Below are 27689 nucleotides of genomic sequence, written 5' to 3'. Positions count from 1 at the left end.
TCTCAAAAAAAAAAAAAAAAAAACAACCATGACTTTAATCCAAGAACTCAGGAGGCAGAGGTAAGAGTATTGCTGTTAGTATGAGGCTGCCCTGAGACAATATAGTATATTTCAGATCACTCGATGCTAGAGCCATACCCTACTTCTAAAACAAATCAAACAAACAAAAAAACAGATTCTGGAGTGATTATAGTTTCAACCAGTAATGCATGGGAGTTCTACTGGTTCCCACTACTAGTTACCACCTTCCACAGTCAGCTTCAGTTTGAAAGTATTAATATACTAGTATTGTGCAGTCATGCTTTTTATCTCTAATGACTCATGGAGCTGCACATCTATTTGTGTACATGGGAATTGTGATAAACACATTTTTTAGAAATATGGATACTCAAATCATCTGCCAGTATTTTATTGGATTGTTTATTATTGAGTTTCCAGGATCTCTATTGTAACTTTTCCCACATAGGTTCTGCAAATTTCATATGCAACATACAACTGGAATTTTGAGGAAATCCAAGTTATTAGTTTCTTCTAAGTCATTGGTGTTGTATCTTAGAAATCTATCTCTATTTCCAATTCACAAAGATATGATTATATATTTGCAGCAAAAGTTTTGTAGTTTAATGTTTTACATTAATCCTATGGAATGTTTTATTTATTTAATTTTCTGTATACATGCAAGCTATGCATTGAAATCTAATTGCTTCAGCACCATGTGTGGAAATGGCATTTCCTAACTCAACTGCATCTGGGTTTTAACTAAACACTGATTTTCCAGGTGTGTGTGTGTGTGTGTGTGTGTGTGTGTGTCACACACATGCACAAATCATTATAAATTTAGGTCAGTTGGCTTATTTGTGAATCTTTATTTCCTTTTTTATTATTAGATATGAACACATTTTGTATGTAAACATCACATCCGTTCCCTCCTCCCTGCCCCTTTTCTGAAGAGGCCTTCTTCAATGGAGATGCAGGTCAACCCCATGGGGATTGTGGGTCATACATTATGGGGGCAGCAGCAGTTATGCAGGAAAGGCAATGTTTCTGTGCAACATGTGCCGACTAGTGGCCCTAACAATCTTTCCACCCCTCTTCTGCAAAATTCCCTGAGCCACATTGGGAACATTTGAAGTCTACTTAAGTGATAGGCACTTAGGAGCACCTGGATCTCTGGTTTGGTAGGTGTTGAATATTCTCTGTATCTTTTTCCATCACCCTCCTGCTGATATCAGCTTAACTAACACAGCAGAATTCTTGTTCATTTTCTCAATTCCTCCATGGTTTCAGCTTAGGCCTGGGTGGGGTGTGCTGGTTTGTGTATCTCCTCAAGTTCTGTTCCCATCTGAAAAAGAGCAGCAGATTCTCCAAAGGACAGTGAAGTCAGCACCAGTTAAATGGGATAACGATTATTAATTTAGAGAGAATTATAAGAGGTTAGACACTGTTATAGTCTAAGGTTAGTGGGAACTTGAAAAGGGAAAGCAGAATCATTATCTGGATATGATTGTGACTTGTTCCCCAGTTCCAGATATGGTTTCCTTTCCACTGAACAAATCTGTTAACCAATCCAAGAGCAGTTGGTTACCCACCATGGTTGTGTGCCAGTTTTGCACTTGTGTGAGCATCACGTCAAGTTGCTTGCTTTTGAGTTGCTTAGATTTGAGTTGCTTGGACAGATGTTGGCCACTTTCCACTAGTTCATGTAGTGCCTTCCAGCACTGGATGGGCTAGTTGTCTGAGGACTGGCTCTCCTCTGGATTCCAACAACGTCTCTTCATGGTCTGTGCCAACAGCTTTTGGTGTCTTCAGCAGTAGGGTCCTACCATTTACCTCTGGTGGGTAAGCAAGTGCTCTGACAAAAGTTTGTCTTATTTGTTTTGGGAAATCTAGCAGGTCTCGCTCTTTAACATCTCATTGTGGATATTGGCCACATCTTGGTATAGGGAATTACATGCCAGTGCCAAAGGAAAAGAAAAAGGAAAATGCCAGAGAAGAAAGTGAAACAGAAGAAATTTGAGGTTAGGTTCTGCCTCACTTTCTCCAGGACCCTTTAATTCGGGTGCTCCCCCAAGGTCTACTCAGGGGTTCCACCTTTTAGTCTGATTACCAGGACATAAGATTGTATGGCAGAAGTTCAATTTGGGCTCGGATTTTGTGTGCACCCCCACCCTTTCTCTTCCTCCAGGCCCTACCCTCCCTACTGTCCAAGCCTCAAGATGCTATTCAGTCATGTCAGTAACCTGGGCTGATCCAGGTTAGGAACTGCCTGTCAGTGAGATCATGTGACAGCTGTCTTTCTGTGATTGTGTGAGTTCACTTAGACTAGTCTGTTCCAAGTTCGACCATTTTTCTATGAATCTATATGTCATTTTTTTCTTACTGCTGAGTAGAATTCCATCATTTAGATATATCACATCTTGGTTATCCATTCATCCAATGATGGGCAGCTGGGTTGATTCCAGTTTTTAGCTATTATGAATTAAGCAGCTATAAACACAGTTGCGCAAATATTTTGAACTGAGATGTGGAGCATTTAAGGTAAATGACCAATAATGGAATAACAGGGTTGGCTAGTAACTCACTAATCATCCTCTTCAGGAGTCTCCAAGTTGATTTTCACAATGGTTATACCAGCTTAGATTCCCAGCAACAGTGAAAGAGTGTTCCTATCTCTCCACAGCCTCACCAACATTTGTTTTCGTTTGATTTTTAAAATGTTTGCTATCCTTACAGGGGTAAAGTGGAATCTCATAGTTGTTTTAATTTGCATTTCCTTAATGGTTAGGAATGTTGAACATTTTCTTAAGTGTGTATTAGCCATTTGTAATTCTTCCTCTGAGAACTCCCTACTTAGTTCTCCACCCCACTTTTGGAATGGGGTGTTTGGTTTTTTAATTGTTTGGTCTTTTGAGTTCTTTGTAGATATTAAATATTAGGCATCTGTCAGTGGTATAGCTAGCAAAGATTTTTTTTCCCATTCAGTGGATAATCTATTGGTTCTGCTTACAGTATATTTGTCTGTGGAAAAGGTTTTTAGCTTCCTGAGATCCCATTGGCTGAGTGCTTGTTTAATTTCCTTGGCTACTAGGAGTTTTGTTCAGGAAAGTCTTTTCCCAGTCCTATAACGTGGAGAGTGCTTCCTATTTCTTCTTCCAGTAGTTGAAGGTTTCAGGTCTTATAGAAGTTTTATATATAGTCTTTTATTGTGTTGAGATATGACCCTTCCATGCCTATTCATTCCAGTGTTTTGATCATGAAGTGGTGTTATAGTTTGTCAAAGGCCTCCTATGAGTCAATTGAGAGGATCATGTGGTTCTTATGGTTCAGTGTATTTATGTGGTATATTACATTGGCTGATTTCTGTATATTAAAGCATCCCTAGGATGAAGCCTACTTGAACAAGGTTGATAACGCTTTTGATGTGTTGCTAAATTTGGTTTGCAAGGATTTTGTTCAAGACCTTTGCATGTAAGTTTGTTAGGGATATAGGTCGATAAATTTCTTTCCGTGTTGCATCTCTGTCTGGTTTTGGTATTAGAGTGATGCTAGCTTCATAAAAGGAGTTAGGGAGAATTCCATGGTCTCTGATTATGTGGAATAGTTTGAGAAAAATTGGTTTCAGTTCCTCTATGAAGGTTTGATAGGAATTCAGCTGAGTGATGGCAGTGACCTTGAGATGATTCAGAAGGTATCATAGTGCTGGGACTAAGTGACTGGCGTAATGAGTAACATCTCAATCACACCTTCCAAGGCTCAGGGTCTAATGTAGAAGAGGTGGCAGAACAAATGTAAGAGCCAAAGGAAGGGTAGGACTTCTTACAATGTGCTCCCTCCAGACATAAAATGGCCTGGATATACATGACCTCATAGTGCCTGACACTACCTACATAAGACCATCATAAGAGGAAGAAAAGATCATGACATCAAAATAAAAGGGAGACTGATTGAGATGGGGAGGGGATAGGATGGAGAATGGAATTTCAAAGGGGAACGTACGGGGGTGGGGGGGAGAGTATTACCATGGGATTTTTTTTTTTTTTAGGTACAAAAATATTTATTAGGCTGTTTAATAAATAATGTGCACAGCTTTTGGCGTGCACCACTATGCCTGGCCAAATTTTAAAATTATTAATTTTACCTTATTGATTTTTTTTTTTTTTGCCATTTTGTCTGAAGTATATCCATCTTGAATTCCCTTTTGAGATTTCTGCTTGTCAGCAACAAGATCATTAAATATCTGCTTTAATACACAAGAGTTCTAAACCTCAGTTTTGGAGAGAAAGATAACAATTTAAAAGGGCATAGAACATTTTAAAGTACCTAAATCTATGTGTTCATTATAAGAGGCTACCTCTTCTAAAAGCTGTGCACATTATTTATTAAACAGCCTAATAAATATTTTTGTACCATGGGATATTTTTATAATCATGGAAAATGTTAATAAAAATTGAGAAAAAAAAAAAAGAAATTCAGCTGAGTACCTATCCAGTCCTGGACTTTTCTTTTTTGGGAGGTTTTTGATTACCTTTTTATTTTTATTTTTAAATTTTGTTCATTTTTTATTTATTTATTTGAGAGCGACAGACATAGAGAGAAAGGAGGATAGAGGGAGAGAGAGAATGGGCACGCCAGGGCCTCCAGCCAATGCAAACGAACTCCAGACGCATGCACCCACTTGTGCATCTGGCTAACGTGGGACCTGGGGAACTGAGCCTCGAACCGGGGTCCTTAGGCTTCACAGGCAAGCGCTTAACCGCTAAGCCATCTCTCCAGCCCTTGATTACCTTTTTAATCTCCATGGATGTGATAGGTTTGTTTAGGAGATTAATCTGCTGTGAATTTAGTTTTGGTATGTGGTATGTGTCTAAGAATTCATCCATTTCTTCCAGATTATTTAATTTTGTGGAGTAGAGGTTTTGTTAGTATGCCCTGATGGTTCTTCAAACTTCAATGATGTCTGTAGTGATCTCTCCTTTTTCATTTCTGATTTTGGTAATTTGAGACTTCTCTTTTATTTGCTTATCACTTTGCCCAAGGGTTTTTCAATCTTGTTTGTTTTTTCAAAGAACCAGCTCTTCCTTTTATTGATTTTTTTAATTGTTAGTTTCCAATTCATTCATTTCTGCTCTAATCTTGATTATTTCTTTCCATCTGGTGCTCTTTGGGTTTGATACTTGTTTATCTAGCGCCTTTAGGTAGACATTGAGGTTACTGATTTGTGACCTCTCTGTCTTTGTAATGGAGACATTTAGGGCTATGAATTTTCTCCATATGACTGCCTTCATTGAGTCACATAAGTTTTGGTAGGTTGGGTTTTTATTATCTCGGAATTTTACAATTTCTTTTTTGATTTTCTCCACAACCTATGCATTGTTTAAAAGTGTGTTTCTCCAGGAGTTGGTGGACTTCTTGATGTGTCTCTTATTAATTTCTAGCTCTAAAGCATTGTGATCTGACATGAAGCAGGAAGTTACTTCAATTTTCCTGACTTTCTTGATGTTTCCTGTTGTTCATTCCTGCATTTGATCGTCTTCATTAAGCTTAATCAACTGTTGTTGAGGTCTTCCATTTCTTGACTTACCTTCAATTTATTCATATCTCTTTGGAGAGTTCTAACATTTTCTTAATCATGATAAGCCTACTGTCAAAGGCTAAATGCTCCAGGAGATGACTCTATTTAATTTCATTGATACAATTGTTGGTTCTTTGATAGTTTGCTTCAAGTTCAGTGATTTTTTAAAATCTGGGTTTCATTGGTTGTTGTGGGTCTCTGTGGTTGTTGGGAATGAATTTCTGTTAATTTCTCTATGATTTCATTGGAGGCTTCTGTAGTAGGACTAGGCATCCTTGGTGGTAATCTCTCAGTTTTCTGAATTTCATTGGCTTTTCTGCATTATTGTCTACCTGTTTTAGGAAGAGCCTATTTTATTGAGGAGGAAGCAAATTTGTGTTGTTTGGCCTGTTTACCCTTGGACTGAGGTGAACACAGATGTTGGTACTCTGTGGACAGTCAAGATACCAGAGCAAAAGAACTGATTCCACAGCTCCCACAGGGATCAGGCCTCCCCAAGCAAGGCACAATGGGACCTACCAGGACCAAGGGAGTAGAAGAAGTAAGGGAACAGGGATCTGGCCTACTTCATATTTGCCCTCCAGGACATAGACCTGTGCAGGCACCCTAGACTGGATAGGTGGGAGGAGCGCAGATACAGGGGTCTGGCCTACTCACTCCAGAGGGCCACATCCTGCCCACACACTGGGCTCACTAGGAATTCTGACCCAGGAGGAGTTAGGTGGATCCCAGATATGGGTCCAGCCTACTCAGTGCACCGGCAGACACAATGACCTCACAAGTAACTCAGACCAGGAAGGAGGTGGGAGGAGCCCAGAAATTGGTCCAGCCTACTTACTCCAGATCGCCAGGTCACACACTGACTTCCCAAGGAACTCAAACCCAGGCAATGGCCTACTTGTCAATCTTGATGTCAATAATACACTGGTTGATCACTACCACAGCTTTATAGTTATTTTTATAATTAGGGAAGGTAGCTACTCTTTCTTTTTCAATGAGGTTTTGGCTCTTTTAGCTCTGACACTCTCACATTTTAGAGTATGTTAATTTATTTAAAAAGAACCTTTTGCAATTGTGTAGACATGGCATTGAATGTGCACATTAACTCACAGAGACACATATGCAAACAATACCAAGCTTTGGCTTAGTGTACATTATGTTTTTATTTTTATTAATTGAGAACTTTACTATATGAACATACTGCCTTGTCTTTATGTTCTAATTATAGTTTTAAAATAGGTAACACAGATTTCTTCTTGTTATATGCAATCAGAAAACTTCTGCCTTTCAGTTGGAGTATTTATGCATAATGTAATGTACCTCTCTAATATAAACATATAAAAATAGAATATTTCTTATCTTCCCCATCTTTTCTTTATTTTCCTTTTCTTCTTTCTTCTTAGTTTGAGTATTTTACAATTCTATTCTACATTGTTTTTATATTTTTGTTTTAACTTTTTGTCATATTATTTTGGTTGTTGCTTTATAATCTGAAAGTATAACCTTCATCTCATCACCCATCACTTGTCACTTTTTAAATATTTTACTTTATTTATTTTAGAGAGATATAGAAACAGGGAGAGAGATGGAAAGAGAGAATGGGCATATGAGGGCATCCAGCCACGGCAAATGAACTCCAGATGCATGCACCCCTTTGTGCATCTGGCTTACATGGGTCCTGGGGAGTTGAACCTGGGTCCTTTGGCTTTGCAGGAAAGCGCCTTAACTGTTAAGCCATCACTCCAGCCTGACTTGTCATTTGTTATAATGGACTAGGTTTTTGTCTGATATTGCTCTCCTAAGATTAACAGTGCATCCTATGACATTTTTAATGGTGCACGTTCTTAATAAATTCTTTTCACTTTTATGGAACTTCTAAAAAAAAACACTTAAAAATATTAATTTGGTCTCCATTTTTAGAAGACATTCTCCAAGGCTATGCTTAGATGCAGAAATTCTAACCAAACAATCTGTTGAATATCTCCTTCATAGCAATATATATAATACTTAAATCAAAACATATAACCACTACCATGAAAGAAAACATTTTTACCTCTTAGGTAATGAGTACCTGGTTATATCAGAAAATGTGTGTTGAGGTTATTAGTATAGCTATCTGTGATATCTTTTCTGTTCTCATTGGTGAAAATAAGAATAAATTTCATTTACTTAACTTCTTAAACATGTTTTATTTTGAGTGAGGAAAACTTCTTGAGTTACTGAATAACTGTAAAATGGAAATACGAGAATTCTTATAATTGATTCTTTCCAAACAAGAGAAAGAAATCATTATTTCTAACCATAATGTTATTTAAAACTATTTCCAAAATCTTCACATATGGGTTCTTAGTGTTAAAATTCTTAAAACAATAGTAGTCACTCAAAAGTATAAACTTATAGCCTATGATAATCATAGATTAGATGTATAAAAGTACAGTTAGCATGGTATTCAGATAGGGTTGTTTGACCACATAATCCACACATTAGAGAAACGTTTCCTTCAAAAAGCAGAAAATCTCTGATCCAATTCTGGAGGAACATGCAAAGGGTCCCAATCCAAAGAAAAAAGGAGTTTAAAGCAATAGGCATATAAGCAGTGCACCTTATTAGTAGAGCCATTTTATTATAAAATTAATTTGAAAATTTACGACTGTTAATAATTATGCACAAAAATCCAACTGCATAGAAAAAACTAAGAAAAAAAAATTAATGACTAGGTAGAGCAGAATCCTCTTCTGAGTAAAATTAGAGCATGAAATGGTTGGCTTCACACAATATTCTATTCACCGTTCCACATTATAAAGGTAGCTCAAATTAGCCTGGTCAACCTTGGTAAGTCCATCATAAACATGGTGTGAGACTGATGGAGAATTAGCCTGAAAAAGAAGCCATCACTTATGGAAGTTCAAGTTAAAGTAGGTAATATGAGCCTCATAATAATGTTTCATTTGCCAAACTTGTGCTTTCCAAATTCTAATATGTATACATCATTCCAAGTTCGCTCTGCTCAAAGCTTCTACCCCACAAGCTCCTCCCCCTCAGGTCTGTTATCCATTCTAGGAAAAGAGAGGGTAGAAATAAGAATTTTTAATATAATCTTATTAAAAGACATTTGGAGTTACTGAACATTCATGTTTAGGTGCTCTCTTTCCCCTTAACAGAATGTACTAAATGGTCTAAGTAAGTGGGGTCAGGGTAGGGCATCGAGGAAAGGAAGGGATAATGTTATGAATAAGCCATTTGGAAGCCTACTTCTTTGCTAGCTATTAATATATATGTAATAAAGAGACTGGGCAGAAATATCCTGTAAAGGTGGGCAATGCTGTGCCCTGAAGCCATAGATGGTTTTTAGAAAAATTTAAGTGACAGTTGTGGGATACCGTTCCAGTGAGTTGATGGCCAGAGACAACCCGCATGTCCCCAAAACATTACATGCTATTGCCAAGGCTCTTGGATGCCTACCATAACTAGATGGTAAGACCTTACTGCTGAAGAGTCCATATGTTTGGGTGGGCAGCAGCCCAAAATTAAGCTGGAACTGAATTGGAAACCTCTTCCCAATTGACTAGCTGTTAGGATGCTTAAAAGTCAGATGTAGCCTGTCAGGAGAGAAAAGTCATCAATGGTCTTAATAAGAAGTGGACTCCTCAAGATTTATGGCTGGCCAGTCATGCCAAATGTACCATCTGATTCAATAGTGGTATGTCGGTTATGGAGTGTGGTGGTTTGAATCAGGTGTCCCCCCAAAACTTAGGTGAAGCAGACCTAAAATGAACCCAACATGGCTCAGGGAAATTTGAGTAAGAAGGGACTGAAAGAATGTCAGAGCCACATGTTGGGTCATGATATACACAGACACTGGCTCCTACTCATAACTGATGGCTAACCCCACAAAGCACGACCCATATTCCACAATAAGGAAGGTCCCTGCAGTTCGGGGCAGTCAGCGAGGAGGCTAACAATGATACCAACTTGACTGTATTCACTGAGTATAAAACTAATTTTAAAAAAAGCAAAACAAAACTTAGGTGGTCTGAATGTTAGGTTCCCAGCAGATGGAGAGTTAGGAATTGATGCCTCCTAAAGGCAGTGCATTGTTGGGGGCAGGCTTATAGGTATTATTAGCCAATTTCCCCTTGCCAGTGTTTGTCACACTTTCTGTGGGTATGGTCCACTTTATGTTGGCCAGGGGATGATGTCAATCCTCTGCTCATGCCATCAATTTCCTGTCATCATGGAGCTTCCCCCTTGAGCCTATATGCCAAAATAAACCTCTTCCTTCCCACAAGATGTTCTTGGTTGGGTGATTTCTACCAGCAATGCAAACCTGACTGCAACAGTATAAAGTGGTACCAAGGAGTTGAATTATTGCTAGACACCTGACTGTGTGGCTTTGGCCTTCTGGAGCTGACTTTCAAAAAGAATGTGGAAGGCTTTGAAACTCTGGCCTAAGAGATGCCTTGCAGTGCTGAAAGTACAGCTTGATGGACTATTCTGGTCAGAGTTGAAAGATCTGAATGCAGTAAGAACTATGGACTATGAGGTTTGGCTTAGGAGGGTGTGAAACAGCTTTACTTGGACTGGGCGAGCAGTTTGTATGAGAAGCTTGCGGTTATGCCCATGTCCTGAGAAGTTGTGCAGGGTTGCTTTGTAGAAATAAACTGGTGTGAGCAGAGGGATATGGCACACAAAAACAGAAATCTTTGGATGAACTGCTGCCTGTTCAGCTGCAATTGAGAGATTACAACCTTGGAGATTGGGCCTGCTAACCTGCACTGGGGCAACAGGAAGAATGTAGACTACCTGAGTGCTCAAGAAGTGTCCTATTCTTTAGTGTACTTTATTTAGACTCTTTTGAAGAGGACTGAGTGCTCAAGGGATGTCCTGTTCTTCAAACTCTGCTTTATTCCCCCCTGGATTAACAAACTGGAACCCTACCTGGTTATTGTGGAGTATAAGAAATGCAGGAAGAAAGGGTCATTGAATTTGCAACATGGTCTTGTGTTTTAGAAATGGCCATGGGCAGTGTGAAGCAGGTTTGCTGGATGCCTGCATGGAGACCCCATGGGGCCATGAGGATGAACTGTGGGTTGCAGGGAAGACCCAGTGGAGATGCTGGGACCATGAAATGGCTGCTAAGGAAAGCTGCCAACCCTGATGAAGGTTTCCAGGACTGTGAGGAGTCTAGCTGGAGGGGCAGAACTGAAACTCCAGAGATGTGTTGCTGGTTAGAACTATCTGATTTGAAGACATAGAACTATTGGATTTGAAGACTTGTCACTAGCTAGAGTTGTTGGACTTGGACTACAGAGTTTGATGTTTGCCCTGCTTAAACAATATACTGCTTGAGTATTTCTTTGCTATGCCTAATACCATCCTTTGCAGTGTGAAAGCTTATTCCATGCCATTATGGGTTTGGGGAGTTTTTTTGTGTTTTGGTATTATGGCTCATTTAAAAGACCTTGGACTATGGAGACATTAGAACATCATAGGGATTGATAAAAATTATGGGGACTTTAAAAGTTGGACTAAATTAACTGTGCTTTACATCATGTATGGATACCACTTTATGGAGGCTGGAGGTGGAATGTGGTGGTTTGATTCAGTTACCCTACCCCTTAAACTTAGGTGTTCTGAATGTTAGGTCCCCAGCTGATGGACATTTGGGAACTAATACCTGCTAGAGGCAATGTATTGTTGGGGGTGGGCTTATGGGTTTTATAGCTGGTTTCCCCTTTGCAGTGTTTGGCACACTCTCCTGAAGCTATGGCCCACCTCATGTTGGCCAGGTGTTGATGTCCACCCTCTGCTCATGCCATTATTTTCCCTGCCATCATGGAGCTTGCCCCTGGAGCCAGTAAGCCAAAATAAACCTTTTTTTCCCCTCGACATTCTCATTATTTATTCCCTAAGCAACAACTCTGGTAGGTACCAGGAGCTCTGTAGGTGAACTCTGCAGGACAGCGGGTGTAGGTTTCACGTAAACTCTACAGTAGGTCATGCAAGAGACTCCAGCATCCATGGGCTTGGGGATCCACAGAAAGGGGGTCCTGGAACTGACCCCTAAGGGATCCTGAGGGGCACCCATATTTCATATGCAGGGTCCACCTGTATAAATGAAACTGCAAGCCCACAGTCCTGCCTGGGAGTGGTTGTGCTGGTTTCAGCTTTGCCTTAATCCTTTTGCCCTGCTGTGTGAGGCAGGCCATGTGCCTGTCCCAAGGCTCACCCCTTGCATCCAAGCCCTGTGCCACAGATTTTAGGGGGTTTGTATTTCTGTTCCATACACTGCCTTGCATTCATGTCCTAGTTCTAGAGGTGGTAAACCTAGAAAGTAGAGCTGCTGGAGGAGGGCGGTGTTCGTTTTCATTTTCACTAGGTCTGCCCCATTCCTCTCTCCAGAGTCCCAGCGCCCACATCTGCAAGTGGGGTTCATCCTCATGCAGGTTCTCCCTCTCTCTCTCTTTCTTTTCCTTTGTAACTGTTTATATTCTCTTTTCTTCTTATTTATGTATTCATAGACAGGAGCTCATGGAGTCCAGCCTCAAAGTCACAACGTAGCAAAAGATAACCTTGAACATCTGATCTCCTAGTTGTACCTGGGTTTAGAGGAATGTACCATTACAGCCAGTTTATGGGGTGCTGGATAATCAATCCAAGGCTTCATGCATGCTAAGCAAGTACTACACTAATTGAGCTACATCCCCAGATCTTTTATTTTTTTTTAATTTTCACAATTTTTATTAACATTTTCCATAATTATAAAATTATCCCATGGTAATACCCCCCTACAAAGTTTCCCCTATGAAATTCCATTCTTCACCATATTACCTCCCCATCTCAATCATTGTACTTATATACAATACCAACCTATTAAGTACCCTCCTACCTTCCTTTCTCTTCTCTTTATATCTCCTTTTTAACTTACTGGCCTCTGCTACTAAGTATTTTCCTTCTCACACAGAAGCCCAATCATCTATAGCTAGGATCCACATATGAGGGAGAACATGTGGTGCTTGGCTTTCTGGACCTGGGTTACCTCACTTAGTATAACCCTTTCCATATTCGTCCATTTTCTGCAAATTTCATGACTTCATTTTTCTTTACCACTGAGTAGAACTCCATTGTATAAATGTGCCACATCTTCATTATCCACTCATCTGTTGAGGGACATCTAGGCTGGTACCAATTCCCAGCTGTTACAAATTGAGCAGTAATAAACATGGTTGAGCATGTACTTCTAAGGAAATGAGATGAGTCCTTTGGATATATGCCTAAGAGTGCTATAGCTGGGTCATATGGTAGATCAATATTTAGCTGTTTTAGGAACCTCCACACTGTTTTCCACAATGGCTGGACCAGATTGCATTCCCACCAGCAGTGTAGAAGGGTTCCTTTTTTTCCACATCCCCACCAACATTTATGATCATTTGTTTTCATGATGGTGGCCAATCTGACAGGAGTGAGATGGAATCTCAATGTAGTTTTAATCTGCATTTCCCTGATGACTAGTGACATGGAACATTTTTTTAGATGCTTATATGTCATTCGTATTTCTTCCATTGAGAATGCTCTATTTAGCTCCATAGTCCATTTCTTTGATTGGCTTGTTTGGTTCCTTATTATTTAACTTTTTGAGTTCTTTATATATCTTAGATATTAATCCTCTATCAGATATATAGCTGGTGAAGATTTGTTCTCATTCTGTAGGTTGCCTCTTTGCTTTTTTCACTGTGTCCTCTGTGGTGCAAAATCTTTGTAATTTCATGAGGTCCCAGTGATTAATCTGTGGTTTTATTGCCTGAGCAACTGGGGTTGTCTTCAGAAAGTCTTTGCCAAGACCAATATGTTGAAGGGTTTCCCCTACTTTTTCCTCTAGCAGTTTCAGAGTTTCAGGACTGATGTTAAGGTCTTTAATCCATTTGGACTTAATTCTTGTGCATGGAGAGAAAAATCTATTTTCATCCTCCAATAGATATATATCCAGTTTTCCCAACACCATTTGATGAAGAGGCTGTCTTTTCTCCAATGAGTATTTTTGGCATTTTTATCAAATATCAGGTGGCTATAGCTACCTGGACTTACATCTGGGTCCTCTATTCTGTTCCACTGATCTACATGTCTGTGTTTGTGCCAGTACCATGCTGTTTTTGTTACTATGGCTCTGTAGTACAGGTTTAAATCAGGTATGGTGATGCCACCAGCCTTATTTTTGTTGCTCAGTATTATTTTAGATATTTGAGGTTTTCTGTGATTCCAAATGAACTTTTGGATTGTTTTTTCTATTTCAATGAAGAATGCCTTTAGTATTTTGATAGGGATTGCATTAAATGTGCAGATTGCTTTTAGTAAAATTGCCATTTTCACAATATTGATTCTTCCAACTCAGGAACAAGGGATGTTTCTCCACTTTCTAGTGTCTTCTGCAATTTCTCGCTTGAGTGTTTTAAAGTTCTCATTGTAGAGATTCTTTACTTCCTTAGTTAGGTTTATTCCAAGGGCCTTTATATTTTTTTGATGCAAATGAGAATGGGAGTGATTCTTTGATTTCATCGTCTGTGTGATTCTTGTTAGCATATATGAAGGCTACTGATTTCTGTGTATTCATTTTGTATCCTGCTACATGGCTGTAGGTTTTCATCAGCTCTAACAGTTTGCTAAGAGTCTTTAGGGTCCTTTATATATAGAATCATGTCATCTGCAAATAATAACTTGATCTTTTCCTTTCCAATTTGTATCCCTTTTATATGTGTCTCTTGCCTTACTGCTATGGCTAAGACTTCCAAAAGTATATTAAATAAAAGTGGACACCCTTGTCTTGTTCTTGATTTTAGTGGAAAAGCTTCCAATTTTTCCCCATTTAGTACTATGTTGGCTGGAGGCTTGTCATAAATAGTTTTTATTATATTGAGATATGTTCTTTCTATTCCCAGTCTGTAGAACTTTTATCATAAAGGGATGTTGGATTTTGTCAAACACTTTCTCTGCATCTAATGAGATGATCATGTGATTTTTGTCCTTCAACCCATTTATATAATGTATTACATTTATAGATTTGCATATATTGAACCATCCCTGCATCTCTGGGATAAAGCCTACCTGGTCAGGGTGAATGACCTTTTTGATATATTCTTGTATTCTGTTTGCCAATATTTTGTTGAGAATTTTTATATCAATGTTCATGAGGGAGATTGGTCTGTAATTTTCTTTCTTTTCTCTATCTTTGCCTGGTTTTGGTATCAGGGTGATACTGGCTTCATAGGAGTTTGGTAGAAGACCTTCTTTTTCTATTTCCTGGAAAAGCTTAAGAAACAATGGTGTTAGCTCTTCCTTGAAGGTTTGGAAGAGTCAGCAGTGAATCCATTTGGGCATGGGCTTTTTTTAGTTGGGAGATTACTGAGTACTGTTCAGATCTCAATGCTTCTTATAGGTCTATTTAAGTGATTAATCTCATCTTGATTTAATTTAGGTAGGTCATATAAATCAAGGAAATCATCCATTTCTTTCAGATTTTCATACTTTGTAGAGTATATGCCTTTATAGTAAGTCCCTATGATTTTTTGAATTTCTGTGGAAATTCAAAATTCTGTGGAAAAAAAATTGTGATGTTACCTTTTTCATCTCTGATTTTATTAATTTGTGTCTCTTCTCTCTTTCTTTTGGTCAGATTTGCTAAGGGTTTATCAATCGTGTTTATCCTTTCAAAGAACCAACTCTTTGTCTCATTAATTCTTTGGAATTTTTATTTGTTTGTTTCTAGTTCATTAATTTCTGCCCTAATCTTTATTATTTCTTCCTGCCTACTGATATTTGATTTGCCTTGTTCTTCTTTTTCCAAGGCTTTGAGGTGAAGCATTAGGTCGTTTACTTGCATCCTTTCTAATTTCTTTGGCACTTAAGGCTATAAATTTACCTCTTAGAACTGCCTTAAATGTGTCCCAGAGATTTTGTATGCTGTGTTCTCATTATCGTTTGACTCCATAAATTTTTTTGATTTCCTTCTTGATTTCTTCATTGACCCATTCATCATTTAGAAGTGTATTGTTTAGTTTCCATGATTTTATGTATGCTCTATAGCCTTTCTTGCTACTGATTTGTAGTTTAATTCCATTGTGGTCAGATAGAATGCAAGGAATTATTTCAATTTTCCTGAATGTGTTAAGATTTGCTTTGTGTCCTAATATATGGTCTATTTTAGAGGATGTTCCATGTGCTGCTGAAAAGAATGTATATTCTGCAGCCTTTGGATGAAATGTCCTGTATATTATATCTGTTAGGTCCATTCCTTCTATGACCTCATTTAGTCCAGATGCCTCTGTGTTTATTTTTTCCTGGGATGACCTGTCAATTGATGAAAGTGGGGTGTTAAAGTCACCCATCACCACTGTGTTTGGTGTTATCTGTGACCTCTGTCGTAATAGCATTTGTTTGATGAATTTGGTAGCCCCCATGTTAGGTATGGGAGTATTCAAGTAAGCTGAGTGGCACAAAATACAGGTAGATTCTAAAATTTAACTAAACACTGTACACATTCAATCAAAAACAGCACTGAGTATTTATGCAAGAGTAGTTATTCTAACAACCAGATCCTCTATCAACAAAGAGGTTACGATTTCTGGTCTGTTGAGGGATCCAAGTCAGCTTGTGACCAAGTGAGACCCTTCCCTGGTGCAATCAATCCCAGTTAACTTTTTGGATGATTTTTGTCTCAGTCGAGTTGCTGGCTGGGTCATTGGGCTGCTGTCCTAATTTCTGGAGCTGGGCACTCGCTTTCTGCAGGGCAAACCGAGGCAGTTGCTCTGCAGATTGTCACCCCTGCTGCTGGAACTGCTACTGCTGCTGCTGAAGCTGCCGCTGCTGGGTCTGTCGCCACTGCTGCTGAAGCTGCTGCTGCTGCTGTAGCTGCCACTGCTGATTCTGCCACTACCGCCTCTGAAGCTGCTGCTGCTGGATTTGCCGCTGCTGCCTCTGAAGCTGCTGATGTTGCTGCCAGACCCTGCTCCTGCTTGGGTCCTGCTGTTGGCTCAAGTTGGCAAGGTGGGTCCCGGGACTACCACTGCTCTGTTTGCTGGAGCTGGGCTCAGGCGGTGGGGGAGGAGAGGGAGCTGCAGCTGCTCTAGTTCCCTCACTGTTCCATGTGTTCTTCTACCTCGTGGTCTGTTCCTCCATTGTTCACTGCCGGTCTCACTTCACGTTTCTTGATTTGCGGAGAGCTCCAGCGTGAGTGGAAGCTCCCCTCACCTGACTTTTCCTGTGGCTCGAGCCAAGCCTGGTGGCTTTCTGGTGCGCTGCCACCGCCACAGTTGTCGGACCTGCCTGGGCTGCTTTTGTTGGCCTGTGCGGGCTCTGGATGCTCTGGATCTCTGCTACTTCTCCCCTGCCGTTTGAATTTCCTATACACCTCACTTTTTTGTAAAAGTGTTTATTTTGCTGATTTTTTAAAATCTTTTCCCCCTTAGGCTGCTTTGGCGTGGTACCTTCGGTGTCATCTTCCAAAATAAACCTTTTTTATTCCCCCACCCCACAAGCTTCACTTGGTTGGATGATTTCTACCAGCAATGTGAACCTGACTGCAACATGGAGGAAAGCAACTGCAATCTGATGATACTTGAGGCTGGCTCCAAGGGAGGGAATTTCTGTCTGATACTGAAAACCTAGTGAAAAACTTATGGCTGGGAAAGACTGAAGACCTAGCAGGGAAGTACTATTGTTGTCTGGTAAATGCATATATTATGCCCACTACACTGCACTCTAAATATTTATGCTGCTAAATATTAATGCTGCTCTCACTTTTGGTTAGAGAAATATCTCTTTTCAGATGACCACTGGGTGACTCAAAAGTCACCAAAGTGTTGAGATGTGACAGTGTAGTGTTTAGCATTAAGACAGACATTTCTCTCACACCCTTCAGGACTCAAGGTCTACTGCAGAAGAAGAGATTTATAAGAATGCAGGAGGCAAAGGAAGAGGCAGAGAGCATACAATACTGTTTTCCAGAAATAAAGTGGCCTTGATATTAACATTCATGATCTCCTAGTAGCTGATGCTACCTATACAAGACCTGCATAATTAGAGGGAAAAATGATGACAACAAAATAGAAGTGAGACAAGTTGGAAAGAAGTAGTTAGGTGAGGGGTGGGATGAAAGGAAGGAAAAGGATGGTAAGTGGGGATTATGATTAAGGCATATGATCTATATTTATGGAAATTATCAATAAAAAGTTTTGTAATAGAATGTAATGCTAAGCTCCTTCCCATCTTACAAGATGGCAGGTGAAAAGGTGGAAAAAGCAGACACTAAGGAGAAGACACCTGCAGTCAAGAAGGCTGATACTGTAGGCAAGAATAACAAGGGTGACCCTAAGTTTACAAAGCCAAACAAGGGGAAGCCCCACTGCAGCTGGACCCAGGCCTGGTGAGAGGACTTGGTAGGTACTCCAGATCAGCAGTGTATTCTAGAAAAGCTCTGTACAAGAGGAAGTACTCAACTCCAATCCAAGGTTGAAAAGAGAAAAAAAAGAGGAAAAGTTCTTGCTACAGTCATAATACGAATTGGTGGTGACAAGAATGGAGGTACCCAGGTGGTTAAGCTTCACAAAATGCCTAGGTATTCTTCTACTGAAGACATGCCATGGAAGCTGTTGAGCCACGGCAAGGAACCCTTCAGTCAGCACTTGAGAAAGTTACGTGTCAGTGTCACTCCCAGGACCATCCTAATCATCATCACAGGAAGCCACAGAGGTGAGAGAGTGGCATTCCTGCAACAGCTACAAAGTGGCTGACTACCTGTGAGGAGACCTCATTCTCTAATCAAGTTCCTCTGAGTATAACACACCAGAAGTTTGTCATTGCCACCTCCACAAAAACTGCTATCAGCAATGTCAAAGTTCCTAAACACCTCACTGATGCTGGCTTCAAGAAGCAGCTGCTGTGGAAGCCCAGGCACTGGGAAGGAAGGTGAGGTCTTTGACACAGCAGGAGAAATATGGGATCACAAAGCCAGGCAAAGTGGGTCAGAAAGCCGTGGACTCACCAATTTTTCCAAAGATCAAAGCTATTCCTTAACTCCAGGGCTATCTGCAGCAGGTTTTTGCTCTAACAAATGGAGTTTATCCTCACAAATTGGTGTTCTAAATTTCTTACTAAGAACCTAATTAAATAACTGATAAATTTGAAAAAAAAAAAAAAGAATGTAAAGAATAGAGAAGAGGGCTGGAGAGATGGCTAAGCAGTTAAGTGCTTGCCTGTGAAGCCTAAGGACCCTAGTTCGAGGCTTGATTCTCCAGGTCCCACGTTAGCCAGATGCACAAGGGGTGCATGCGTCTGGATTTCGTTTGCAGTGGCTGGAGGCCCCGGCATGCCCATTCTCTCTCTCTCTCTCTTTCTCTCTCTATCACTCTCAAATAAATAAATAAAAATGAACAAAAAACTTAAAAACAAATAATAGAAAAGAGATGTGAGGGGAAACATAAAGGAAGGAAAGGAAAAAGGAGGGAGGGAAAAGGGGAAGAGAGAGGAGAGAAAGAAAAAAAGTGTGTGTATATGTATGAGAAAGAGAGAGAGAGACAGAGAGAGGGAAAGGAAGAGCGAGAGGGAGAGGGAGAGAGAGAACACGTATCCCAAAGCTCTGACAGAAGTCTGGGCAGTATTTTAGGTACACAGCTAGAGAATACGGGAGCAGCTTGCACATCTGCTAGCACCTATTGGTTATGGTAGGAGTATGTGGCAGAGGAATACTTAAAAAGGAGCAGTAATGTGAAGGTTTTTATTTTGTCGTTTTTAAATACAAGGACTCCTATTTGAAAACATATATGAGGCAAGTCTCTTTGAAACTGCTATAGAAATTAGGGGAATTGACATTCACTTTAACTAGCAGGGCCTAAGTCAGAAAAAAAAAAAAAAAACTTTCTGCAACAAAGTTGAGTTCTATTTTAACATGTCTTTTAGGGTGGTTCAAATTAAAGAAATAAGAAAAAACTCTGGAACCTAGATATCACTACAAATGCCCACGTTACCTGTGTCTTTATGTGTTTCCAGGAGAGAGTCACAAGGCAAACTCCATTATAACTTCTAATGTAAAGTACTTCACTTGGAGTCATAGATGCCTGAGTATAGTGGCATATGTTCTAGGGGGACTCACAAATTTATGAGAATCATTTAAATACATTTGTAGTATGACTCTAAAAATCACATTCTGACATAAGCCAATAAATTATTGGTTATTAACAAGGAATGTAGTACAATTTTAGTATCATAATGGCTCATAATCAGGTTTGATGCCATGTGATCTACCCACATGCTGGTATTTGCTTTTACTGTATCAGAAAGCATGACTAAGGGCTGCAAGATAGGTTGTCTAAACATGATATGACTATGCTGGGGTCTGCTGCTGCTGTATTCTTGTTAAAATTTGTGGCAGTTATAAAGACAGAACTAACAGTTTAGACATTTTCACAACACAGTCTTTGTAAAATTATGAACTTTTATGTGACTACTTTATGAAGTGAACACATGATTTGACATAAGACCAGACATGAGAAAAGGCCAAGTTTAATTGTCAAAGCTTTGCTTATACCAAGACTAAGATCTGTCCATGCAATGCCATGGTACTCTTATTCAAAAAGGGGTATTCTTTAACAGATTCAAGAGGAAACAACTCGTAGGAGAATGAGGAAGAGCATGTCACACAGTGTAGGAGAGTACAGCACCGGAGCTATAGCTGCCCTTTTCTGTTCACATTGATGTGATGCTCTGCTAGCCTTTGCACAGGGCCACCTGCCATGGCTGTTGGATTAGTGAGAATATAGGAACATACAAAACTCCCTAGGAATTATTTGTGAGTGGGGCACAGCTGCACTCAGGAGGCAAGGCAAGAGGACCATGAGTTTGCAACCAGTGTGGGCTACATGATAAAACTCTGTTTCACACAAATAAATAAAGTAATACTAAAAGGATTACTTGTTAATTTTTGTCATTTTCAGCATTTTTTGGTTACATAAGCTTATCACAAAAGTAGAAAAAAATTACATGATGATATAAATTTTATAATAAAAGATTTAATAACAAATATAAAAATGAAGCAATAAGTGAAATATACAAACAAGGGAGTGAGCCAGTTAGTAAAGTGCTTATCTTGCATGCATAAAGAACTGTATTTGACTCCTAAAAATCATTTGAAAAAAATGGGAGCTGGGCATGGTGGCACATACATTTAATCCTGGCAGAGGTAGGAGGATCACTGTGAGTTCAAGGCTACCCTGAGTGTACATGGTGAATTCTAAGCCAGCCTGAGTTAGAGTGAGACCTTAACCACAAAAAACCAAAAACAAAATAACAAAACAAAACAACAACAACAAAAAAAAACTTGGGCATGGTGACAGTCACTTATAATCCCAGTACTGTTAGGGAGAGACAGAATTCCTGGGGTATGCTGGCTAGCCAGTCTAGCCTAACTGTTGAGTTTCAGGTCAGTGAGAGACTCCGTCTCAAAAAAAAATGGACAGTGTCTGAGAAAACACACATGAAGTTGTCCTTTATCTTCCATTTACATTCATGTGTATATGCATACACTACAAATATGCATGCATACAAGTAAAAAATCTATGTACTAACCCAAACATTGGAAATTCAATTACATGTAAATCTTTGTTAATACTGTTCATTATATTATATTGGTAAAATCATATTTTCCATTATTTTGTATTTAGTTTGTTTAAACAATAACTAAAAGTATAGGCTCTGGAATCTAGAGTGCCTGGCTTTACATTACAGAGCTGAAATTTATTAGCTGCACGATGTTGAGCAGGTCATTAATTCTATGGGCACCTCAATTTCCTTCTCTATAAAATCAAGATAATAGCAGTATGGAAAATCCTTCACTATTATTATAATTGAGATCCAAAATATTAGGAGTCTGAGCTCTATCTGGAGTCATAATTCATGGGTTTTAAACCTGAATTTTCCTTCTTGAGTAGTGTTATACCACAGGTTTTACTGTGAATACCTTATAGTGTTATTCATGAGTGTGAGTACATAATTAAAATCAAGCAATATATGAAACATAGAAACAAGAACCATATCCATCTCAAGTGCCTAGCACACCACAAGAGTCATCTATATCAAATTTAATATCATGGTTATTACTATAATTTTATTGTTATTTATAGTAGTACAGTTGTATTGGCACTATTAACTGTAGGAATTTGTATGTAGTTTCACAAATACACATTAAACAATATTATGGGAAAGTTTTAAGATTCTGCGTAGTAATGAGGTAACAAGATTTTTTTCCTCTTTAAAAAGAATGCACTAAAACATGTAACTATAAAGACTAAAATATGAGTAACAGTTTTGTAAAATTATGTCCTTACTATCCTGCATATCTTAAATTATGTTGATTTTAGCTTTATTTATGCTTTTAACATTTATGCTTATTTCACTTTATTTAAGCCACGTACGTCTGAAACTCATGAAATCAGAAACAATCTGGAAGTACAGAAAGATTTACTAGCATTTTAGGGGCCTATCTTCATTTCAAATATTCTTTAAGTACAAAACACTGTAATAACTATCCATACCAACGAACTGGCAGCTATTAGGCTTGACTTTGGCCATGTTTAGTTACGGTTTACTTCCTCTGATTAAATTTACCTGCTTTATGTACAATTAACATATAAAAAATCTCATTTAGAAGAAATATTCTTAATGAGCAAAGCTAAGAAATAGACATATTTTCATGTATTATATTTTCTTCAGAAATAAACAACCCCTTTAATATCTGCTATGAATTCCAATTAAAAGACAATTTCCCATGGTTTAGAAATATTTTTGACTTAGGTACTGTTTTTTTTTCTTTTAACCTTTATGGTTCTTTGAAAACTTTAATGGTATTCAGAAATAAAAATGATATCTACATCACAAAGAATCAACTATTTATATAGAAAAGTAGGAGAAAATGTTTAGATCTTCTTTACTATAAAACAGTATTAGTTACTCTAATTTTTTATTATTTATTTGAGAGACAGAAATAGGTAGGTAGAGAGAGAATGGGCGTGTCACAGCCTCCAGCCACTGCAAACAAACTCCAGATTCATGCACCTCCCTTATGCGTCTGGTTTATGTGGGTCCTGGGGAGTTGAACCTGGGTCCTTTGACTTTGCAGGCAAGTGCCTTAACCACTAAGCCATCTCTCCAGGCCCCAGTTATTCTAATTTCTTTAAGAATAAGCTAGGATATAAATAAAACCAAAACCTAATGGAATACATTTTTTGTAAATATTAAGTATACAACATCACTCTCCTTTGCAAAAGTACTAGATTAATTTTTAACCAGGTATATGCTGGTTATTTTGTGCAAACTGGTGATAAAATTTTTAATACATGTGCCTTCCTAAAAATACTGACTTCTTTCTACCTGACAGTGAAAACAATGTGGATAATAGCCAATAGATGGCACTGTTCCCACTAGGTAGCAAAGACCTCATAAGGAGTCACAGGGCACAAATTATTCAGACCAAGTATGTGATCAAATCAGCAACTCTGAAATTTTCCTGTTGGGGGTACATATATTAAATATATTAAAAATTTAAAAAATATGCTTAGTATAAATACAACAGACCAAATCAAGGCAAACCATTTATTTATCCCCTCCAAAACATTTAAGTGATTACTATCACTTAGTCACTAGTAATATACACATGAAAAGGTATTTTCTGCTTTCAAATAACTGTACAGTCATGTGATAAGTGAAATTATTAGTATATAAACAGACAGGAACAGATGCTCATTCTGAGAATGAGATGGATCAGTGAAAGCTACTTCAATGTGATGGTACATGCACTAGTCAAAAGTGGGGAGAGAGGAATTACTGGTACCTCATTATTTTAAACAAAGATAAAACAATTAACAAGGACAAGAGTATAAGGAATAGTATGATACTACAATGTAGGAAGTATTTTACTAAATGTAGCAAGACATAAACCTGAAAGGAAGGGTATAGAGCACTCAGAGGTCTGCTGTCTTTAAGAAACTGGAATTTTCTTTCTTAGAAGAAAGAAAAGGTTCCATTAAGGGTGTAATGGGAGTTGCATGATCAGATTTATATTTTGAAAAGATAACGGCAGGGCCAAGTGACCATGAATTTAAATGTACTAAGGCTAGAGATTAGAATTCTGCACAAAGGTTTTTCCATATAATCCAAGTAATAGGCACAAAACTTTAATCACAGCAGTGGCCAGGAGTTAGTCAGACATAAAGTAACAAATGAAAACTTAGCTGTATCTTGCTAGTTGTGTGTCTTGATTGGGCAGTGAGTTATAAAAAACAACCAAGGAAACTGCAGCTGAATATGGTAGCTATGCCTCCTACCATCCAGAGTGTCCTTTGTGGTTCAACACCCTTGAGGCTCAGACAGTTAGACTCTTCCTGCTATAGCAGAAACATTTTTATATAGCAGAAGGCATTTTTTTCAATTGCAACACAAGCACATAATGAAGGGTCTGCATCCTCAACTCTCAGCTTCATTATATCATTTGCATTGTGGTTTTTCACACACACACACACACACACCTTCCTTATGGACTTTTCTACAGAATCATGAAAGAAATGTCCTTAAAGGAAAACCTGGACCACCATGATATGAGGTGGGGAGAGGGTTACTTTTACTACATGAACATGGCACCTGCCTCATGTATATTCTTGAAAACTTCTTTAAAACCCACAACACAGCTGGGTGTGGTGGTGCACGCCTTTAATCCCAGCCCTCGGGAGGCAGGGGTAGGAGGATCGCAATGAGTTCGAGGCCACCCTGAGACTCCCTAGTGAATTCCAGGTCAGCCTGGGCTAGAGTGAGACCCTACCTCGAAAAACAAAACAAAACAAAACAAAAACCCCACAACACAGAACTAGGTGTGCTGCCACCCCTGCTCACTCTGGTATCACTTTGGAATGTATACTTTACTAAATAAACTTTGGCTTAAACTGTAAATTAATTTTGGCTGAATTCTTTGTTTTGTGAAGACAGGTACAAAGGAAAAACCATACATTCAAAACTTGAAAGTCTGAGGGTCCATGGATTTAAATCCCAAAGGTGTGAATCCTACCAAGGTTGTTGCAGGCAGTCCAGGAAACAAGCAAGAAAGTTTGAACCAGAACAGTGGCAATAAAGAGTACAGGAACACAGTTTTGAGAAATAGGGGATGTTAGCAGAATAGGCACTGAAATGGGTACCAGAAGGGAGTGATGACAAAATAACGCTGACAGTCAAGACCATGCAAAATCCTTCTGAAATGCCAGGAACAACTTTTTGCTGAGTAATCATCCTTTTAATTGTGATTATATAAAGTACAAGTTGCTGTCCTTTCATTTATTCTGTCTTTATTCTTTCATAGCATCCTGCATGTTTTCTTCCAAAAACATAATTTATAAGAATTACAATAAAGTTTGTTTTCTGTATGGTTTTAATATCTTTCTCTTCTACCCATTAGATTACACTCTATAAAGACTGATCCTCCTTATCTGGTTCACTTGCACATAGACTAGTAGGTTGCTAATGTTCAACAAATATCTGTTGAAGAGACACCTACAATTGTCTAAAGTTCCAACAGGTATTTACATACTACCTGCCTGTTCCATTAAAACTAATGCCATGGGGCTGAACAGATGGCTCAAAAGTTAAAGGTGCTTGCTTGAAAAGGCCTTGATGGCCCAAGTTTGATTCCCCAGTAACCATAAAGTGCTGCATGCATCTGGAGTTCATTTGTGGTGGCTGGAGGCCCTGACATATCCATATTCTCTCTCTTCTCTCTCTCAAATAAAAATGTATTTTTAAAAACTACAAATACCGGGCTGGAGAGATGACTTAGTGGTTAAGTGCTTGCCTGTGAAGCCTAAGGACCCTGGTTCAAGGCTTAATTCCCCAGGACCCACGTTAGCCAGATGCACAAGGGGGCACTCGCATCTGGAGTTCATTTACAGTGAATAGAGGCCCTGGTACACCTATTCTCTCTCTCTTCCTCTTTCTCTATTGCTCTCAAAACAAACAAACAAACAAAAAACCTTACAAATACCACATCAGGCCACATCTGCTAATAGCCACAAGAGAATGCTTATTCATTAAGTACTTAAGTATATTAGCTTTGTCAGTGACAGTATTTCTTAACAGAGCAGCAATGAGCTCTTTGCACATGTCAAGTTAGAAGTAACTTTAGCATATGTGGACTTGGATCACATCAGTTTTCTCCATCAGGAACAACTACTGAAATAACACTTTACAAAAATAAAAGAACTTATAAGCACTTTTACCTGCTGAATCTTTCCATCGTTTCTTTTCTTGTTTCTTAGGGGACACTGATTTCCCTGTATGGTATATTCTTTTTTCTTTAAGCCTACCTTAAAGTGTACTGTACTTAACTCTGAAGTTTCACTATCTAATACACAAAACTTTCTTCAACTCACATCTCCCTTTTCCCCAGATGTAGTGAGCTATAATTGACACAAATTATTTATATTTAAGGTATATAATGTGACAATATATGAATGTTATACAATAATTTCTACAAGCCAACCTCTGCATCACTTCACCTAATTTATATCTATTGTAAAAGTGTCTGTGGTAGAGCATCCAAGAACCACAGTAGAGAATTTTCAGGTATATGATAAGACTTCTAAATATAGTCACAATGATATATGCTAGCACTCCAGAATTTGTTCAACCACATGGAAGAAACTTCGTACTCTTACAGGATGTGTGTAGAGGGGGGACTAGAGGTCTACTGTTAAAATCATACCTAGGTTAATGATTAATTTCCTCTATGATAATATTCTCAGAATGTCAAGGAAAAACTCAATTTCCAAATGAAAAACTGAATTGGCTACAAAAATAAAAATCCTTAATAAACCTAGATATAGATTGGATTCAAAAATTAGATTACATTTTACTCAACATATACTTTATTTAAATAAACTCTTTGGAGATGTATAAAAACTCACTTAATAGATTTTAACATGTTGATAGACATACACATACATATGTTGTAAAAATTATATTTTGGGCACTACAGAAAGAATATGAAAAGCCGGGCGTGGTGGCGCACGCCTTTAATCCCAGCACTCGGGAGGCAGAGGTAGGAGGATCGCCGAGAGTTCGAGGCCACCCTGAGACTACATAGTGAATTCGAGGTCAGCCTGAGCCAGAGTGAGACCCTAACTCGAAAAACAAAAAAAAAAAAAAAAAAAAAAGAAAGAAAGAATATGAAGAAAGACTTACCTTTAAAGATTTACAGCTTAATACAGTTGGTAAGATACATATATTGATAAAATGTTCTAAGTAATAATACTGTTGAGAGGTATTATAAATGGAGATGGAAGTTCAGTACAGGGAAAGGTTAGACATAGAAGGATATCTGATCAGAGGAGAATTTAAACTGCCCTTTAAAGAGAAATGGATAGTGTGAAGTTATGCCAAGATTCAATATATAGGTATATTTTTCAAGAACAAAGCATGTATTACAAAGATATCCCTAATCACTTATAAGATATATGATATAAGGCAGACATACAAAATGAGATTTAATATAAAAACATGTCAAAAGCCAGAATAGTCATAGTGCCATAAATGGAAATGTGGCTAACAATCCGTACTCTTACCAGACTAACTACTTAGGTGTTCTGAACTGGGCTAAATATTAGCCTTCAAATAATTTCAGTACTTTGCTGGCTCCTACCAATATATATATTACATACATATACACACACACCTATACATACATGCACCCATAAATACATGCATACATGATACATACATACACATACACACATACATGCATATACATACATACATATATACACATATTCATATACACATAATAAATGACAAAGAGGCAAACATTTGTATTTTGTTATGTACTGTTTCTATTATAAACTAAGGAAAACATTTTGTAAGCCATAGTACAGGCAAATTGAATGAATGAAGGAAGGAAGGAAGGGAGGAAAGAATACAAGAATAAATGTATTAGCATAACATTAAAAGTAGATCTTATAAGAAAATTCAGAGTAAACCTTGCCATCTTAGCTGAGTGCTGTAATCTGGGGATATCAACTTATTCCATAAGAGTTAGCAA

The 27689-nt window shown here is 38.4% G+C and overlaps 1 protein-coding gene and 1 pseudogene across 1 annotated transcript in view; one reads left to right on the top strand and one right to left on the bottom strand.

The window, feature by feature from the left end:
* The window catches only part of Rsrc1 (arginine and serine rich coiled-coil 1), a 454827-nt gene that overhangs the window by 188956 nt on the left and 238182 nt on the right, over positions 1 to 27689 (bottom strand). The gene's annotated exons all lie outside the window — the stretch shown is intronic.
* Positions 17839 to 18706, top strand: LOC101616584 (annotated as a pseudogene).

The sequence above is a fragment of the Jaculus jaculus genome, chromosome 11, assembly GCF_020740685.1.
Source record: "Jaculus jaculus isolate mJacJac1 chromosome 11, mJacJac1.mat.Y.cur, whole genome shotgun sequence".
Taxonomy (NCBI): domain Eukaryota; kingdom Metazoa; phylum Chordata; class Mammalia; order Rodentia; family Dipodidae; genus Jaculus; species Jaculus jaculus.
This window is presented reverse-complemented; position numbering and strand designations above follow the sequence as displayed.